The sequence below is a fragment of the Microtus ochrogaster genome, chromosome 8 (genome assembly GCF_000317375.1).
Source record: "Microtus ochrogaster isolate Prairie Vole_2 chromosome 8, MicOch1.0, whole genome shotgun sequence".
Classification (NCBI taxonomy): domain Eukaryota; kingdom Metazoa; phylum Chordata; class Mammalia; order Rodentia; family Cricetidae; genus Microtus; species Microtus ochrogaster.
The window spans coordinates 1798089-1816368 of record NC_022015.1 but is presented as its reverse complement, the minus strand read 5'-3'; the positions used below and the strand labels follow the sequence as shown (position 1 = coordinate 1816368).

Below are 18280 nucleotides of genomic sequence, written 5' to 3'. Positions count from 1 at the left end.
CGGTCCCTGCAGCCTGCTTCTGCTGCTGGGATGGTTCCCACCGCCAGCAGCCTGTGTCCTCTGCAGTCGCTCTGGTCCCAGCCGGTCCCCGCTGGCCGTGATAGGCGTCCTCCGGCTGCGTCTCGCCGCCCTGTCCCCAACTTTATTTTCATGCTGGGATTTGGACTGGTTTGGCCTTGCACAGGTCTTGTTCCTGCTCTCACAACTGCTGTGAGTTCAACAGCCCTGCTGTGTCCAAAAAGCACTGCTTTTCTTGTAGTCATCCAGTGCCTCTGACTCTCTGATTCTTTTTGCCCCCTTTGCCACAATGATTCCTGAGTCTTGGGGTGGTGCTGTATATATGCAGTCTCCTATTTTCTGCACCTTGACTAGTAACGACCCATCTCCTGCAAGAAGCTTCTCAGATGAAGATTGAGAGATACATTGATTTATGAGTACAATAATAAGTCATTAGGAGTCTGTTTAATACTGTGTCCGTTTAGTAGAATTATAGTAGCAGATTCTCCCCATGGCCTTTGACTTGTCCGTCCACAGGGTTTCAGCCCTGTAATGTTGCTAGTTATGGATTTTATCTTGTGGCACACTAATTTCAATCAAAAAGTAGTTAGTTAATTCCTATTTTAAAATAGTTGTATAAGTTCTCTTTTTTTTTTTTACTTGATGTAATAAAACTTTATTGGGGGCTAGAGAGATGGTTCAGCAGTTAAGACTACTGGGTATTCTTCCATAGGACTTAGGCTCAATTTCCAGCACCCACATGGTGGCTCACAACTGTCTGTAACTTCAGTTCTTGGGGATCTGACACCCTTACACAGACATGCATGCAGGTAAAATACCAATGCACATAAAATAGAAAGAAAGTAATCATTTTTTAAAAATTTACTCCTAAAAAAACTTTATCAAGCCATCTTAACATATAAAATTACTATACTAGGCAATGTATGAAGCTGTGCCATTGATAGTATGTTAGATGGCCTTAAGAAACTTAACTTGATAGTCTGGCTAATATAACAGTAATTTTAAAAAAAAAATTAGTCTCATCCACAATGCAACCAAACCATTGGCATTTTATCAAATAAATATAGCATATATACCTGTTTAGAACATTGAAATGGGGGGGGGAGCTTGTGAAATTATAAAGGCAGTTGCCACCAAGTCTAATGACCTGAGTCCAATCCCTGGCACCTACATGATAAAAAGACAGAGCCAGCTCCTGTGATTGTCATTTGACCTCTATACATGCACCCTTACACACATGTACAGACACACATGCATACACACCAACCAAATAAATAAATGTAAAAAATAATTTAAATAAAGTTCAAATGTTATTAAAAAAAAAGTATAAAATCTCTCTTTTTTTTCCCAGTTTCTTGCTATTCTCCAGTTGCTTTCTTAAGGAAGAATGTCATTATTTTTATTTATTTATTTATTTTTGTTGAAAAAAATTTCCGCCTCCTCCCCGTTTCCCATTTCCCTCCCCCTTCTCCCACTCCTCTCCCCTCACCCCACTCCCCTCCCTCTACTCCATTCCCCCTCCCTCTCGAGTCTGAAGAGCACTCCGGATTCCCTGCCCTGTGGGAAGTCCAAGGTCCTCCCCCTTCTATCCAGGTCCAGGAAGGTGAGCATACAAACAGACTAGGCTCCCACAAAGCCAGTTCATGCAGTAGGGTCAAAACCCAGTGCCATTGTCCTTGGCTTCTCATCAGCCTTCGTTGTCCGCCATGTTCAGAGAGTCCGGTTTCATCCCATGCTTATTCATTCCCAGTCCCGCTGGCCTTGGTGAGCTCCCAATAGATCAGCTCCACTGTCTCCTTGGGTGGGTGCATCCCTCTTGGTCCTGACTTCCTTGCTCATGTTCTCCCTCCTTCTGCTCCTCATTTGGACCTTGGGAGCTCAGTCCGGTGCTCCAATGTAGGTCTCTGTCTCTATCTCCATCCATCGCCAGATGAAGGTTCTAAGGTGATATGCAAGATATTCATCAGTATGGCTATAGGATATGGTCATTTCAGGTTCCCTATCCTCAGTTGCCCAAGGTTCTATCTGGGGACCTCTCCCTGGACACCTGCGAGCCCCTCTAGAGTCAAGTCTCTTGCCAACCCTAAGATGGCTTCCTTAATTAGGATATACTTCTCTGCTTCCATATCCACCCTTCCTTTATCCCAACCATCCCATTCCCCCAAGCTCCCCCCATCCTCCCCTTCTCACGTTCCTCACCCCATTTCCCCTTAGCCCCATCGCACCTCACCCCCAAGTTCCCAGTTTTTGCCGGCAATCTTGTCTACTTCCCATATCCAGACAGATGACTATATGTTTTCCTTTGGGTTCACCTTCTTATTTAGCTTCTCTAGGATCAAAAAATATGGAATGCTTCACGAATTTGCGTGTCATCCTTGCACAGGAGCCATGCTAATCTTCTGTATCGTTCCAATTTTAGTATATGTGCTACCAAAGCGAGCACAAGGAGGAATGTCATTATTGACAGCACATATTGGCAGTTTGTCAGTCCTTTTTCTTTTTTTTTTTTTTTTAATTAAAAGCATAGGAACAGAGATGGGCTCATCACTTTGTGATCTCCAAGCCAGAGGCCATAATGGTTTTGTTTAGTTGTGAGTTGTATATTATTTTAGAATGTATAAGCCAAAATAAAAAATTTAGCAGGAAATTAAAGAACTGTAAAATTATGCAGAAATACACCTACAACTGGCATGGCACACAGACCTCTTTGGTGTACACTGGGGATGTCCCTCTTCTCATGTGTCAGGTGAAGGGTTGAGTCCATCAGTGACCTTTCCTGCTGTTTTTGATACTGCACAGTGTGTCTCTGTGCCCTGATTTAATTTGATACTTTTATAAATGGCAATGTTTTATTAGCATAAATAAGTTATCTGTCATTTTGTATCTTGTGATTGTACAGTACACATGGTGATTGTTATCCTAATGAGTTCAGAGTGCCCAGCCTCTGGTAGTTAACTCCTTGAACAGTGAACTTGGTGCTCTTTATATACTGTATAATCAGGGCAGAGGACAGCCTGCTAGCTACCATCTAGTGTTAGGACAGTGCTGTCACCCCAACAAGAAACCTCATGTCCCAAACAGCAATGAATCTACTTTCTCTTGAGTCTTCCTTTGGAGGCATTTCACATGAGTAAAATCATACAATATATATTCTTTTTTTATTCTTCTCTCATATATTACATCCTGAGCACAGTTTGCTCTCCCTCCTTCCTTTATTATTATTTTTGTTCTTATTTTATTTATTTACTTTAATATGTGTTCATGTATGTGTGTGTGCACATGGGTGTGTGTGCATATGTGTGTGCTCGGATGTTGAGATGAAATGACAATGACAGGTATCTTCGTCAGTCACTCTCCATTTTATTTTTGAGACTGGGTCTCACTGAATCTGGAAATGACACATTTGGCTTGACTAACTAGCCAGCAAGCTCCAGGTATCTCAGCTCAGGTCCTTATGCTTGTACAGCAAGTGCTTTATCAACTGAGTCATTTTCCCAGCTTTTCAATATATGTTCTTCTGTGTCTCACTTCTTCACCAAGCATAATGGTTCTGAGTCTCATCCATGCTATGAATCATTATCTTTACATCTTTTAATTTTGAAATAAGAATTCTTTCAACACATACCTATAGTGGCTACCAAAAGCTGAGGTTAGGAGGCTCATCAGTTTGAGACCTGGACTCATAGCAAGATAGACAGACCAGGAGTAGAAAAGGATGCACCATCTATATTCAGAATGCTTAAGCTTTATGTTTTATTTCAGCTAATTCTGTATTCAATGCAGAATTGAGCTAATCCCCATTTAATAAATATATGTATATGGTACAAAGGTCATGATTTCTCAGTTTGGAGACAAATTTTATCGTAATTTTGCAGGTCTTTAATTTCTTCCTAAATTTTAACTTAGGAATATACATCCTTTAAACATGCACAACTAAAATAAATGTTTTTGGTATAAATGTTATTTTCTTTTCAAGGCACAAGAGCCTAGTAGTAGTAAACTAGTAGTGTAATAGGAAAGCCTGTCGAGGACCAGATGTAAGGCCTTTAGTGAAAAGCTTCTGTCAGCCTGAGAAGCAGAAAGTGACCATGAAAGCATAGAATGCCACATAATTTCCTGTGCTCTCTTAAAAAGGTGGCCTTACTGCTAGTGCCAAGCTCTTAGCAGTAATTCTATCCCATATCCCCACCTCGCAAAAAAAACTAAAATCTGTTTTCTGGTTTTTGTGTCAAAGACTGTAAAATTCTATTTACCTGATAGAATAATGTAGCTAGTAGGCTCAGAGGGAGGTAATGGGAATGAGAGCTGGTATTTAATGAAGTATTATTCCTAATTTGACACAAAGAGTATACGGTTCAGAAGGACTCTCCACCCATGAAAGGATTTAAACTCTTTTGTGTGTGATTCCAAAGCTCAGGTGTTGGTTTTAATTCTTAATAATGTTTTACAAATATGTCACAGTTTGTGCAGGCATACTTCTGAGAATCTTTTGAGAGTTTTGCCTGGAGATGTTGAATTGGCATCACTCTTAGCCCCACACTCACCCAGTCATTTTCATGGTCATGTCCAGAAAGGAAAATTGATCAAGCTTTGAACAAGGTCCATAACTGTTATATAATATTATTTATAAATCTCTTATATTTTTAATAACAAGCATACAAAATGCTCAAAAGATCATAAAATACTTTCTATATTTCTGCTGAGTACTGACCTTGCCCTGGGTAATATGGATATAATTGCCCTACTGTAAAATTATAGTCAATAAGCAATTCTGGTGAAATTCAAATAAACCTTACATAGTATTAAGATTGTTTCTAAGAGAAAAATTCTACAGTATTATAAACATTTCATCAGTCATTAATTTTAATTGGTAAGAGACTACAAAATAGGAAAAGAATTAGTCTACATATATTTCATTCCATATAACAGATCTCAAAGGATATCCTCCCCCATAATCAGGAGGAGAGTGTGATAAAAGGTCTTACATCATGTTTTGCTATGAAATCAAATATTTTTAAAATGAGTTAGCAGAAGGTTTGAGAGTGAGAACAGACACCAATACTCACTGAATCTGGCTTGACCTATACACAGTTTATGTTTATTACAGCAAATATACTTCTGGCACTCCAGACATAATAGCTAAAAATTTAGTTCTCACTTTTATTTCCTCCTTTATTTTCTCCTTGTTTGTACTGACTGGTTTTATGTCAACTTGACACAAGCTAAAATCATCTGAAAGAAGAGGGCCTCAGCTGAGAAAATGTCTCCTCATGTTCCAGCTATAGGCAAGGCTATAGGGCATTTTCTCAATTAGTGATTTAACGGGGAGGGCCCAGCCCATTGTGGGTGGTGCCCTTCCTGAACTGGTGGTCCTGGGCCTATAAGAAAGCAGGCTGAGCACACCATAGGGAGCAAGCTAGTAAGCAGCTCCCCTCCATGGCCTCTGCATCAGCTCCTTCCTCCAAGTTTCTGCCCTATTTGATTTCCTGTCCTGACTTCCTTTGTTGATGAACTGTGATGCTGAAGTATAAGTCAAATAAACCCTTTCTTCCCCTAGTTGCTTTGGTCATGGTGTTTTATCACAGCAGTGATAACCCTAGCAAGGACATTGATTAGGGCAATTCAACACCTCTCTTCTCTTTTATCACAACCTCCCCTCATTTTCTCCTTCAAGTTCTAAAGATCTGTTGTTTCTCCTAGTGCTCCTGAGAAACTATAAATTATAATTAATTTGGAACTACCATTTTTTATGAAGGTTAGTTTCTGATCCCTATTTAAACTGGAGTAATTTATATCAGATTATCAAAATACCTATTATTGTGTTTTCTAGTGAGTGATTAACAGAATTTTTAATTTTCTTTAATTTATTTTTTTATTTTTTTTAGTTGCAAAAAAAATTTTCCGCCTCCTCCCCTTTAATTTATTTATTTTAATTAATGCTCTTATTTTATTAATTTGGATTATGTCTTAATTTCTCATTGGAAGTTACTAAGAGTCTGCAATTGATCGCTCCTAATTTGCACTTTTTGTTCTAATTTTCTGTAAACCTATTTAATAAACCTAGAAAATTGGTAGAATCTCCTTTGAATTTTTTCAGGAGCAACTTGTAGTCCCCAACTATGCAAAACTTTCTTTTTTTAATTTTTTTAATTTTTTTTAAATTTATTAATTTATTAAGGATTTCTGCCTCCTCCCCGCCACCGCCACCCATTTCCCTCCCCCTCCCCTGATCAAGTCCCTCTCCCTCATCAGCTCAAAGAGCAATCAGGGTTCCCTGACCTGTGGGAAGCCCAAGGATGGCCCATCTCCATCCAGGTTTAGTAAGGTGAGCATCCAAACTGCCTAGGCTCCCCCAAAGCTAGTACGTGCAGTAGGACAAAACTTTCTTTAGTTCTTCAAACATTCTTTCTAAAGTATCTACATTTGAATCTGATAGCAAAATGTTGTCCATGTAATAGTAAACTATAGATTCAGGAAATTGCTTATGTGGTATTTCCAATGACTGACTTACAAAATATTGCCACAGGATGGGGATATTTAACATTCCTTGTGGGAAAATCCTCCATTCATATCTTTTAATAGACTGAAAATTGTTATACATAGGCACTGTGAAGGAAAATTTTTCTCTGTCTTTTACTTGCAAAGGTATAGTGAAGAAATGATCTTTTAAATCAAAAACTATAAGAGGTCATCCTTTAGGCAATAGGGAAGGCAAGAGAATTCCAGATTGTAGAGGGCCCATTGGTTGAATTACTTTGTTTACAGATCTTTCACCATTCTCCATTTTCCAGATTTCTTTTTAACAACAAATACAGGAGAATTCCAAGGGTTAGTGCTCCCTGGGTCAGAGCTCAGTCTGATCAGAGCAGGTCTGGCAGCAGCTGAATACACAGATCTAAGTGTGGGTAGCAGAAGTGAGACACATAAGCCAGAGAAGCCACAGAGGAGTTGTACCAGGAAGCCATGGTAACTCAACCACTTAGTAGATCAAGCCATGCAGGTGGTCACAGGCCAGCGGGAAATTGCCAAATCACTGCAGTGGGCCAACCAAGCCAAGCCTTACACAGAAGGGTAGTTCAGCTGCGTGGGGTTAGAGGAGGCTTTGAGGGTCTGGGCAAGGCCTAGCAATGTCATGGACTCAGGCTACATGGGCACCATTCTGTTGGCATACCAATGAGTTCCATAGTAGCCCTTAATGGAGTATAACAAAGGCTTATTTCTTGGGGGATAAACTTACAGAAAGGGTAGAAATCTGCAATCCCCTACATATGCTGGGAGCTGGAACTGAATCTAGCAGCAAAGAGAGCCATGCACACTTTTCATCTGCATTTATAGTATATGAGGCCACGCCCAAAGTGGGCCAGTATCTTAAAGGCTATTGGCTAAAGGAGTTCCCACAACACTTGCATACAGGCAAATCATTTGGAGGCGTTTTCTCGATTGAGAATACCTCTCCCTGTACATCATCCAGCTTGTGTTGATAATCAACCAGTCAGTACAGTTGTTCATGCTTGCATTTACAGCACTCAAGAAATGTAGGTAGTTATTGCCCATTCTGAAAAAAAATTTGAACAAGACCTTATCTCAAAAGAAAATCTACTGCTAGGGATTTTTTAATTGATTATTAATAATAAAATTAAAAACAAAGTAAGTATAAGCTGCCAATTTGTAGCTTGTACTTTGTGGACCTGTAGAGAAAAAAAATAAGAACTTGCATATTTTTAACTTCAGAGATAGATCTAATTTAAATTATAAGCTTGAAAGACTTCTACAGAGGTACCTAAGACAGAAGAGAAATGAATACAACAGGCTAGAAACTTGGAAAACTGTAGAACAAAATGGGAAGAACGCCAAATTATGAGACTGCACACAAGATCCTCATTGTGGGAAAGGGGTGGGAAGGTCAAGCAGGCTACACAATGCCTTCTTGGAGGAACAGTCAAAGTTACTAATTTGATCAACTTTTAATATGTTTAAAAATTAAACATTAAAAATTAAAAATTAATTATTAAAAATTAACTGAAAATATTGAAAAAGGGAGTACAATTATGGGCCAAAGTCAGATACTACTTTATTACACAGTAGCATAGAATTTGATTTACTCTTTATTTTCTTTTTAGAAAACTGTGGCAGATTGAAGAATTGTTTGATAGTAAGAATGGTTAAGAACAGTGCTGTCTCCTTCCTAAATCTGAGATAACAGGAAATGGGGGAGAGGGTACCCAGTAGAAGGTCATGGAGAAGATGGAGTCTGTCCTTGCAGAGTACTTTCTAACTGTTAGGAATTTTTCCTAACGCAAGCTCTCTGCTGACACAAAAATCCCAATCAAGCCAAATCACAACAAACCAAATTAAGAAATATCCAGGTTTAAGGGGATTCCTGTGCTCTCAGGTAGCCCCAAGGGGGAACCTGGAGGCCACAAATGCAACCACTGGGTTGGGGGAAGAAAGAGACCACCAGGAAACTTTTCAGGGAATCAGTTTAAATAGACTGAGGGCGTGGTCAAGATTTTGTTGGGCTCCTCAGGCAAGTAGGGTCAAAACTTGGCAGGCACAGGGATGGGGCTTCCAAAGATGGAGGCCAGAGACAGGGGCCTACATTCCAGATGTTTTTATAAGGGATAACAGAAAGCTGAGGTGATTTGTTGACTAACATCTAGGCTCTCTTAGGAAAAGGGAGCTTTGATTCAAGTCTGGCTACTTCCTTCTGGAATAGGACGATGTGGGGAGGGGGAGAGCTAGGTGTTTATGGGTCCACGCTCAGCAAGAGGTGTGGCTGGAAAGGCATCCCATATACTGTCATCCTGGAGATGTCAGGCATTTGTTCCTTGGGGGAAGTGAGAAGGCAGGTGTCTAGGAAAAAAATACTGTTATCACCAAAGATGAGTGTGCCAGGATGAGGAGCAGGTAGACCCTTCATTTTGGCATCCTGGAAAACTAGAGGGTGGAAGGTCCTGTCTGCTGGACAGACCAAGTGTCCTGAGTAGGTGCCCGCTTGAGCCTGGAGAAATGGTACCAAAATGGGTGTCCCAGGAGCTCGGCAGCCGAAAGGGTGATAAGGATTACCATGTGAGGTCCTGTCCATCGAGGTTTGAAAGACCTAGGAGTTAACTGTTTGAGGAGTACTCTGTCCCCTGGGGAGAGCGGGGCAGGTTTGGGGGCATTAGGGTCCACTGGAATGGGAGCAGGGAGATAACTGGTGAATGAAAAAGGCCTAAAAGGGAGGGGTAGGGTAGGTACCCCACCAGTGGAGGTGTTTGGACTGGGAGGTGATGGTTAAGGAAAAGGGACCTACCATAAAGCAGCTCAAAAGGTCTCAGGCCCATAGGAGAACATGAGTTGGCCCTGAGGCGAGTAAGGGCAATGGGGAGAAGGGAGGGCCGAGATAACCTGAGTTCAACGGAGAGCTTGGTTAGTTGTTGTTTGATAGTCTGTTGTCCATCTGGATGGTTGGTGAAACACCAAACTGAGGGATGATGTGGTCCAGGAGTACCTGCGCCACCATGTCTGCTATTTCCCTGGAGACCGGAAACACTTCTATCCATCCTGTAAACGTGTCCACAAGTGTTAAGAGATAACCGAGTTTTTTATGAGTGGGCATATGAGTGAAATCAACCTGCCAATCTTTGCCCAGTTGGTATCTACGAAGCTAGTGTAGAGACTGACGTATGTGGAGATCTCCTTGTGGGTTGGCTTGGGTATGGGTCTGGCAAGAGGAGTGAACCTGTAAAATAGAATCTTGGAGATGGGTGGGGTCAAAAAGGGGCTCCAAGAACAAAGCTTTGAGGAAGCGACTAAGGATTTCTTGACCCAGTAAAGGTGCTGGGCAAGCAGGTATCACTAAGAAAGAATGAGAAAAAAAAATGTCCTGCAAGAATGCAGGGCAGTGACAAATCTTTAAGTGGGGAGGAATGGGTCCAGTCTACCCCATAATATAAGGCCCGAGTGAGATATTAAAACAGAATAAGTAGCTCCCATGTCTAATATAAAAGTAATGGACTTACCTGCTACCTGCAGCTTTACCTAAGGCTCGGATAGGGTTACGGATATACCACGTCGGGCAGTGTCAATCCTCTGCAAGGCTGAGAAGTTTGAAGTCTGGCACAGTTTCACTTGCCAATGTTGGTGAGGCCAGACCTCCATGGCATGGCATAGAGGACAAGCCCACACGGGGGCATTGTGATTTCCAGTGTCCAGGCTGATGGCAGATAGGGTATAACCTTGGAGTAGGTATAGTGCAATATCGTGCCACATTTAGGCCACACTTGAAACAGCTTGCCTGTGAGGTTGACTTAGGCTGGGCTCCATCAGGATAGAGCCTTGTGGTTGGCTTCCCTTGTCCCACTTCCTGCGACCTTAGGACAGCTGATAAAGCCTGTAGGGTAGTTGCCTGTTATATAGCCTTGTCTGTCAGGAAGACTCAGCTGATTCTTCTCGGGCATTAAAAACTTTAAAGGCCATTTTCACCAATTCCCGTATAGGGGTTTAGGGACCCTCCTCAGCCTTTCGTAACTTTTTCCTAATATCTGGTGCTGACTGAAAAATAAAGTGGGTAGCCAAGACCGTGGCTTCTGCTGGGGAGGCTGGATCTAGCCTGGTATATTGGACCATGGTCTCTTGTAACCGATTTAAAAATATGGCTGTTCCTTTATGAAGTCATGCAATTTTTACTGCTAAGGCTGAGTCAAGAAGCCTCTTAAAGGAATCATGCTTCTGCTTGTCTCTAGCAAACAGAGCCCAACTGACAAAATGCTGCTGCTGAGAAGCCCTGCTTAGCCCTGTTCTTTTTTTTTTCTTCATGTCTAATTTTATTTTTTTTATTTTTTAATTTTATTTATTTATTAAGGATTTCTGCCTCCTCCCCGCCACCGCCTCCCATTTCCTCCCCCTCCCCCGATCAAGTCCCCATCCCTCATCAGCTCAAAGAGCAATGGGTTCCCTGACCTGTGGGAAGCCCAAGGACCGCTCCCCTGTATCCAGGTCTAGTAAGGTGAGCATCCAAACTGCCTAGGCTCCCCCAAAGCCAGTACGTGTAGTAGGATCAAAAACCCACTGCCATTGTTCTTGAGTTCTCAGTATTCCTCATTGTCCGCTATGTTCAGCTAGTCCGGTTTTATCCCATGCTTTTTCAGACCCAGGCCAGCTGGACTGTTTACCATTTTAAAAGCATTCCTGGTTAGAAAATGATCATAGATATACAACTAGATAGACTCAGACAAAAGAAGATCTCTGAATGGGTCACAGTGTTGGATAACTCTACTTGAGTTTATGAGAGAGAAGAAAGAGAACACAAAGTCATAGGTTAAAGGAGTAAAGATAATTAAATATTAAAAGGTAATAGAGTAAAAGAATAAGCCATGTAAAGATGGAAGATACAGAGAGTCTGGATTATGTATATTATTATGTTTTCTTTGAATTTTTTGGCTGTGAATGAGCTAAGTGCAGAGAGAGATTTTGTTGTACAGGTTGCTAAGCTAAGCCAACATAAAGGTATCTTGACTTAAAAAAAATATGGTTGGATTTTCATCTGCTAGCTATGTAATCTCTCAGAGTTTGTCAAAATTAACTACTTTTTCTGAGACCATTTCCATACCCTGAAGGAGAAAACAGGCTGTGATGTCCCACCTCTGTCGGCCACTTTGGCCAGGTTGGTAGTCCCAGTTTGGTTCTGTGGCCAGCACAGCCACTTCCCCCACAGGGACTGTACTGTCTATCAAATGAGTCTGGTCTGTATATTGCCTAGCTGCTACCTGAATTCTGTTTCGCTCCTCAGGAGTAAGAGTAGAAGCTTAGATGATGTAATAGTCATGCCAGGTAAGATCGTAGGTCTGGGACAAATAATGAAACTAATGGTTCCATGCTAAATTAGTTGATATTACAAATTTTGCTAACATTGTGTAGTTGTATACCTTCTGTGACTCAGACTATTGTGTCACAATTAATAATATTCTTCCTTGTGGGTTAAAATCTAATTTTATTTGCTTTTTCACAATACCTGTGAGTTTTGAAGGAATTTTTTTACAAGATAGCAATACACATAGCAATTCAAAATTTCAAGATTAGCAAATAATAGTTTGTTTCTATTCAAGCATGCCTTAGAATGAATTTTCTGAAATCGTTTCTATCTGTTTTTTGCATTTTGAGTGTCTCTCAGATCAACAAGACGTTTGTATTGGGCCAGAATCCTTATCTAATTGCTAGGTAATTTGTTTCCCAGTTAGAAATCTGATAACTAGATTTTACCTTGTAAAGATAATACTATGTTACAAGGAAGGCTGTGGGGAAAGCAAACTTTTGTACTTTGTTGTTTTTCTTTTAAAAAAAATGTTATTTGTATAAGGAGGAAGTTAAGAAGAGTTGCAGACATTATATTTGACCAAAGTGAAAACTTGTTGTCTTTTCTATCCAAGAGAGTTAACTGAAGCTTACATCAGCGTGTACAGATGCCAAAGTGTAATCATGAGAAATAAGCACAACGGGAGTGGAATTTGAGTTCTAAGAAAGGATTAGAGTTTAGAAAATTATCTAGACAATATCACTTTATTTAGAACTAGTAAACTTTAAATTTTACAGAATAACTGACTTGTGTGGTTGAGGGAGGTACACCGTTGTGTAACAATGAGCAGTTACTTGTTACTAAGACAACCATATGCTCAGTTTTAGTGACTCTTGTTTCTGTGTTTTAAAGCTTGAATGTTGTTGAAATCGGAGCAGCGGGGCTGTGTCCCCAGCACCCCGCTGCCCGCAAGGCTAGCTTTACCCGAAATAATTACACGGACACTGTTATTCATTTAATCACTGCTTGGCCATTTCTATCTAGCCTCTTCTAGGCTAACTCTTTCACCTGGACTAGCCCATCTCTAATAATCTGCTGTAGCCCACAAGGTGGCTTACCAGGGAGATTCTAGCCTATGTCCATCCTGGGTCGGAGCTTCATCGCGTGTGCCTCAGAGAGCAGAGCTCTCGCCTCTGCCCGCAAGAGTGGAGCATCGTGTCTCTCTGAGGCGTCTGCCCCCGAGAGGAGAGCTGTTGAGTCTCTGAGCTCACTTCCTCTTCCTCCCAGCGTTCTGCTCTGTTCACTCCTCCCACCTACGTTCTAACCTATCAGGGCAAGCAGCTTCTTTATTTAATCAACCAATGACCTTCCTCCATCAGAATGTGATAGTACATTTTAGAATTACCACGTCTCTCGTGTGCAAAAAAATGTTCATGGTTACAGTATAATATGTCCTTAGATACCAGTGCTATACAATAAAACATGTTTCTGAATACAGATCTTATTTTACTTAAACATTGCATCTATTCTTTATATCTTTTACTTACCATCAGATTTTTTTCTTGATCTTAAAAATTGAACAAAACAAGTTTCCATATTGAAAAATGTTTTAGGAATACTTACTATGTTACACACACACAAGTGAAATATCAGTTCTTTTATCTTTATGATTTTTGTGTGTGTACAAATTTTTGGGTTTGGTTTGGTTTGGTTTGAGATAGGTTCTCTCACTGTACAGTCCAGCCTGGGCTTAACTCAATATCCTCCTCCTTCAGCCTCCTAATACTGGATTATAGGCAGTATGCTACCATATTTAATTTGTATATATAATCTTAAAACTATCATCAAGGAACTGAAGTGATGGCTTACAGATTAAGGGTACTTTCTGCTCTTGAAGAGGCCTTAAGCTCATTCCTAGCATGCACGTAGCAACTCATAGACAACTCCAGTTGCAGGGGATCCAGTGCCTTCTTCAGACCTTTGCAGGCCCTGCATACACGTGGTGCAAATGCATACATTCAGGAAACACACACACACACACACACACACACACACACACACACACATATATTAAATATAAAAGAATCTTTTTAAAAAATATCAATCCCGTTTTCTTTTTGTTGTCAATAGTCAGTACTTTCAGTGGCTTCTTTAAGCAGAAAATAGACTAGGGCACATATCTCTGAGAGAAAGTTATAAATAAATTGTAGATTCCTGTTTCTTTGAATTAACTTTGAAAATCATCCTTGCAACCCAAGCCATTATTAAAAACATTTTTTTAAAAAAAACACAGAATTCTAAAGCAAGACACTTGAATACCTCCTTTTAAGGTAAGCACAATCTACTCACTCATTAAATGTGGAAAATGTGATGGCAAAGGTAGTTTGAAGTCAAGCACAGAATGCCTAGAATGCCATGTTAAGGAGTTTAGACTAATATTATTCTGTAGTCTCTAAGGAGTATACAGTACTAAACTTTCAGGAGCTTAGAGCAGTGCAGATAAGGAGGCTTGAGAGATTGAAAGGCCATTAGCAGGCCGGCACAAAAGACTAGCATTCATGAGGCAATTTAGGGAGAAATGCAGATAGGTACTAAGAATTGCTATCCTGGATGCCTAGAGACCAGAGAATGCAAGTGAGTAAAGCGAGCCTAAGGAAGAGCAGGTTCCTATCTGCAGGGCAGCCACTGTTCAGCTCCAGCAGCTGTAGCCATGCAAGAATATTGTTTGTTTGGAGAAAATTATAAATTTGGACATTATATAAAAATGTCTTCTTTTGAACTAATTAAAAAATAAAAGTTCTGGATAAGGGGTTCATTAAGTGCTTGATTCTAAGCACAAGGACCAACGTTCAACTCCTCAGCAGCCATTAAGAGCCAAGCTTGGTGGTGTGTGCCTGTCATCCCAGCCCTAGGGGGTGTAGAGACAGGCAGATCCTGGGGAGTTACTGATCAACAATTTAAAGGAAACAATGAGCTCCAGGTTCCGTGTGATATCCCATCTCAAAATACAAAGTAGAGCAAGATAGCACAAGAAGATATCCAAAGTCAGCCTCTTGTTTCTACATAATGGTAGGAGCATATCTATCTATCTATCTATCTATCTATCTATCTATCTATCTATCTATCATCTATCTATCTATCTATCTATCTCTATCTATCTCTATCTCTCTGTCTTTCTGTCTGCTTGTCTGTCACACACATACTTTTTCTTGTAAACCTCCTAAATAACCAAAGTAAAATGTGTAAACTACCTACAGCTGATATGATGTCAGCTTCACAATCTCTCACTTTTAATTCTGACTATAAAATCTTATGGTGTATTTTAAGCGTGGTGGTTTGAATGAAAATGGCCCCCATAACTTCATATATTTGAATACTTGGTCCCTAGTTGGATGGAACTGTTTTGGAAGGATTACAAGATTTGGCCTTGTTGGATGAAGTGTGTCATTGATGAGAGTAGGCTTTGAGGTTTCAAAAGACCATGCAATTTCCTGTTGGATCCCATCCTCTAACTTGTGGTTATTGTCTTAACATGTAAGCTCTCAGCTATTGCTTCAGTACCATGCCTGCTTCCATTCTCCTTGCCATGATGGTCATGGACTAACCTTCCGAAACTGTAAGCAAGCCCCCAATAAACTCTGAGTCATGGTGTCTTACCACAGCAATAGAAAGGTACCTGAGACATTAGTGAAAAGCTCTAAAATGGGAATCAGATCTGATTTGAACTCTGGCTTATTCTGAGATCTTAAACAAATGTCTGGGAGAGTGATAAGAAAAGGTGGGATGAGGTGGTACATGTAGAACACCTGCTGGAGTGACTGATGTATAGTAAATGCACAGTGAATGTTGGTGGGATGAAGAACAGGATGGAATTCTGCTGCAGATTGAATGTCTACTTCACCAGTCACTGCATATCACAGAGGTACAGAAGAGACACAGTTCCTAATCTCACAGAGCATGGTTGAAGTTTCACACTCAGGCCAGCATTCATAATTACTATCCTATACTACCTGGAGTGGGTCTGTATTCTCAATTACTATCTGTAATTCTAGCTAGAGCAGGAAGCAGAAAGTCTCCCATTTATACTGACTTTCACACCAGTGAACATGTAAGCAAACTAAATACCCACATATAAATACATTTGTGTGCATTTGGTGCTGTTAAATAAACCTAAGACTCCACACATACTAGGCAAGCTTCCTACCAATGCATTATCTTTCTAGCCCCAAGAAAAATACCTATACTTCTTTATAGCTTTATCTGTATAAATAGCTTTTCCTCTATAATCAATAGCAAAGAGTATTGCCCTTCACAGTGCCGAAAAGCATTTTGACCCTGATTCACAGTGGAAGAGAATGATCTTTGTGAATGAGCTGAAGTGTTCCAATGGGATTTTTTCTGTATTTTTCTATGCCCTTTCACCTCCTTAGGGTCTCTCAAGAGTTCTGGTACCTGCTCTGGTACTACTTGATTGCCTGATACTTTGATTTTTCAGTGAACTTTACTATATTCATTAGGCTGTGGGTTTTCTGGCCGTAGGATAGAAATTAGTTTTGAGGTACCTGCTACATGCTTTAATTGGAAAATGTAGAACTCATGACTGTCTTTATGAATAACAAAAGCACAGATATTTATCAACTCTTTGTCCCTAAATCAAACTTTGTAAATAGACTATTCTTCTAGTTTAATTTTGCTTAGTCAGCACTTTTTCCTTTATAGTAGTCAGCATTGTTAACATTTTTAAGAAGTCATAGACTTGATAGGGATTTGTGGGGGAGCTGCTGAGTTACAGAAGAAATTATTGCAGCAGGAAGTGAACTGTGTACTATTATAAACACTCAGTGACTCAGCAGATTCCCTTTCTGTCTGAAGTGCAAGCATTTTGTTTTTTATTTCTCTAGCTTTACAGTTGTCCTTTTGGCACTGATAGGTTTTCCTGTGATTTGAGAGATGTAAAAACAAACTGCTTTCAAGGCTTTGAGTATTGATTGGGATAATGAAAGCAGGGGAGTCCTCAGTCAACAGAGTGCTATACTTGTGATGATGGGGGATTACAATGAAGAAGTCAGAACCATCTGGAATGCCTGGGAGAAATTGGTCTGTTTTGTTGTACCCTTGGTGGATATTTTTAGCTAATAAAATTAGATTTCGAATTTTAATCTTAGAAGCGAGGCTGAAAATATGTAACTAATCTTTTAGAGTTTGGCAAATTCTCTGTGCATCTCTAAAATCTGCAACAGTGATAGGACTGAGATAGGCATATCCGAAGATGGTGTCAGTAAATGATAAAGATTTCCTGGGCTTGATAGTGCAGCTTATTAGTAGAGTGCCAGTTTCGAAGTAATGATGTCCCAGCACCCACATTAGGCAGCGCACAATGGCCTATAACTCCCAGCTTCAGGTAATCTAATATCCTCTTCTGGCCTCTACAGGCACCTATACTTATGTGCACATACCCATACTCAGACAGACAGACAAACAGACACAGACACGCATTGAATAAAGAAATTAAAGAAGACAGAATAAATATTGTAAAAATAGTTATATTAGCTAAAGCAGTCTACAAGATTTAATGCAGTCGCTGTCAAAATTCTAGTGACATCCCTCACCGAATTAGTAAGATAATCCAAAAATTCATTTGTAAGCGCAAAAGACCATGGACAGCCAAATAAATCATAAGCAGAATGAGCAATGCTGGAGCCATCACAATACCTGATCTCAAAATATACCACAGAGCCATAGTAGCAAAAAAACAGTATGTTACTGGCACAAAACAAACACATAGACCAGCAAAATAGAATAGAGGACCCAGAAGTAAACCAACTTCAACTACAGCCACATAATTTTCAACCAGGTTATTTAAAAACTGAAAAGAGATTACCTCTCTAACTGTGAAAATTGAGTAGGTATATATCAAAGAATGAAACATCACATCTCTCACCATACACAAAAATTAATTCAAAATGGGATCAAAGATTTTAATGTAATATTTAGAAACTTAGAAGATGCTGAAGGAAGAAGTAGGTTAAAAAAATACTCCAAGATTTCAGCAAGAACTCTATTAGGAAATAATCCCAAGAAATCACAAATGAAATTAAATGAAATGTAAAGCCTTTTGCATAATAAAAAATGGTTATCAGAATGAAAAGAAGCCTGTAGAGTTGGGGAAAGTCATTGCCAGCTAACCTGAGACAGGGGCTTAATGTCTAATAAATAGAGAGAACTGCCAAAATTACCAAGACAAGTAAATAAACTGGTAAATGGGCTAACGAACTTGAGACAGTTCTGAGAAGAAGAACTACAAATAACCAACAAGCATTTGAGAATGTATGCAACGTCTGTATCCATTAAAGAAATGCAAACTATAACTGCTTTAAGATCCATGGCTGTCCCCTATCCAACCTTCCTTTATCCCAATCATCCTTTTTCCCCAAGTTCCCTCCATCCTCCCCTTCTCCCTTTTCTCTCCCCATCTCCCCTTACCCC

The 18280-nt window shown here is 40.1% G+C and overlaps 1 protein-coding gene and 1 non-coding gene across 2 annotated transcripts in view; one reads left to right on the top strand and one right to left on the bottom strand.

Annotated features, from left to right (window-relative positions):
- The window catches only part of Sbf2 (SET binding factor 2), a 412779-nt gene that overhangs the window by 296228 nt on the left and 98271 nt on the right, over window positions 1–18280 (top strand). The gene's annotated exons all lie outside the window — the stretch shown is intronic.
- Window positions 2357–2461, bottom strand: LOC113456595. Its single transcript, XR_003377354.1, has one exon. It is a non-coding gene; the product is annotated as a U6 spliceosomal RNA (small nuclear RNA).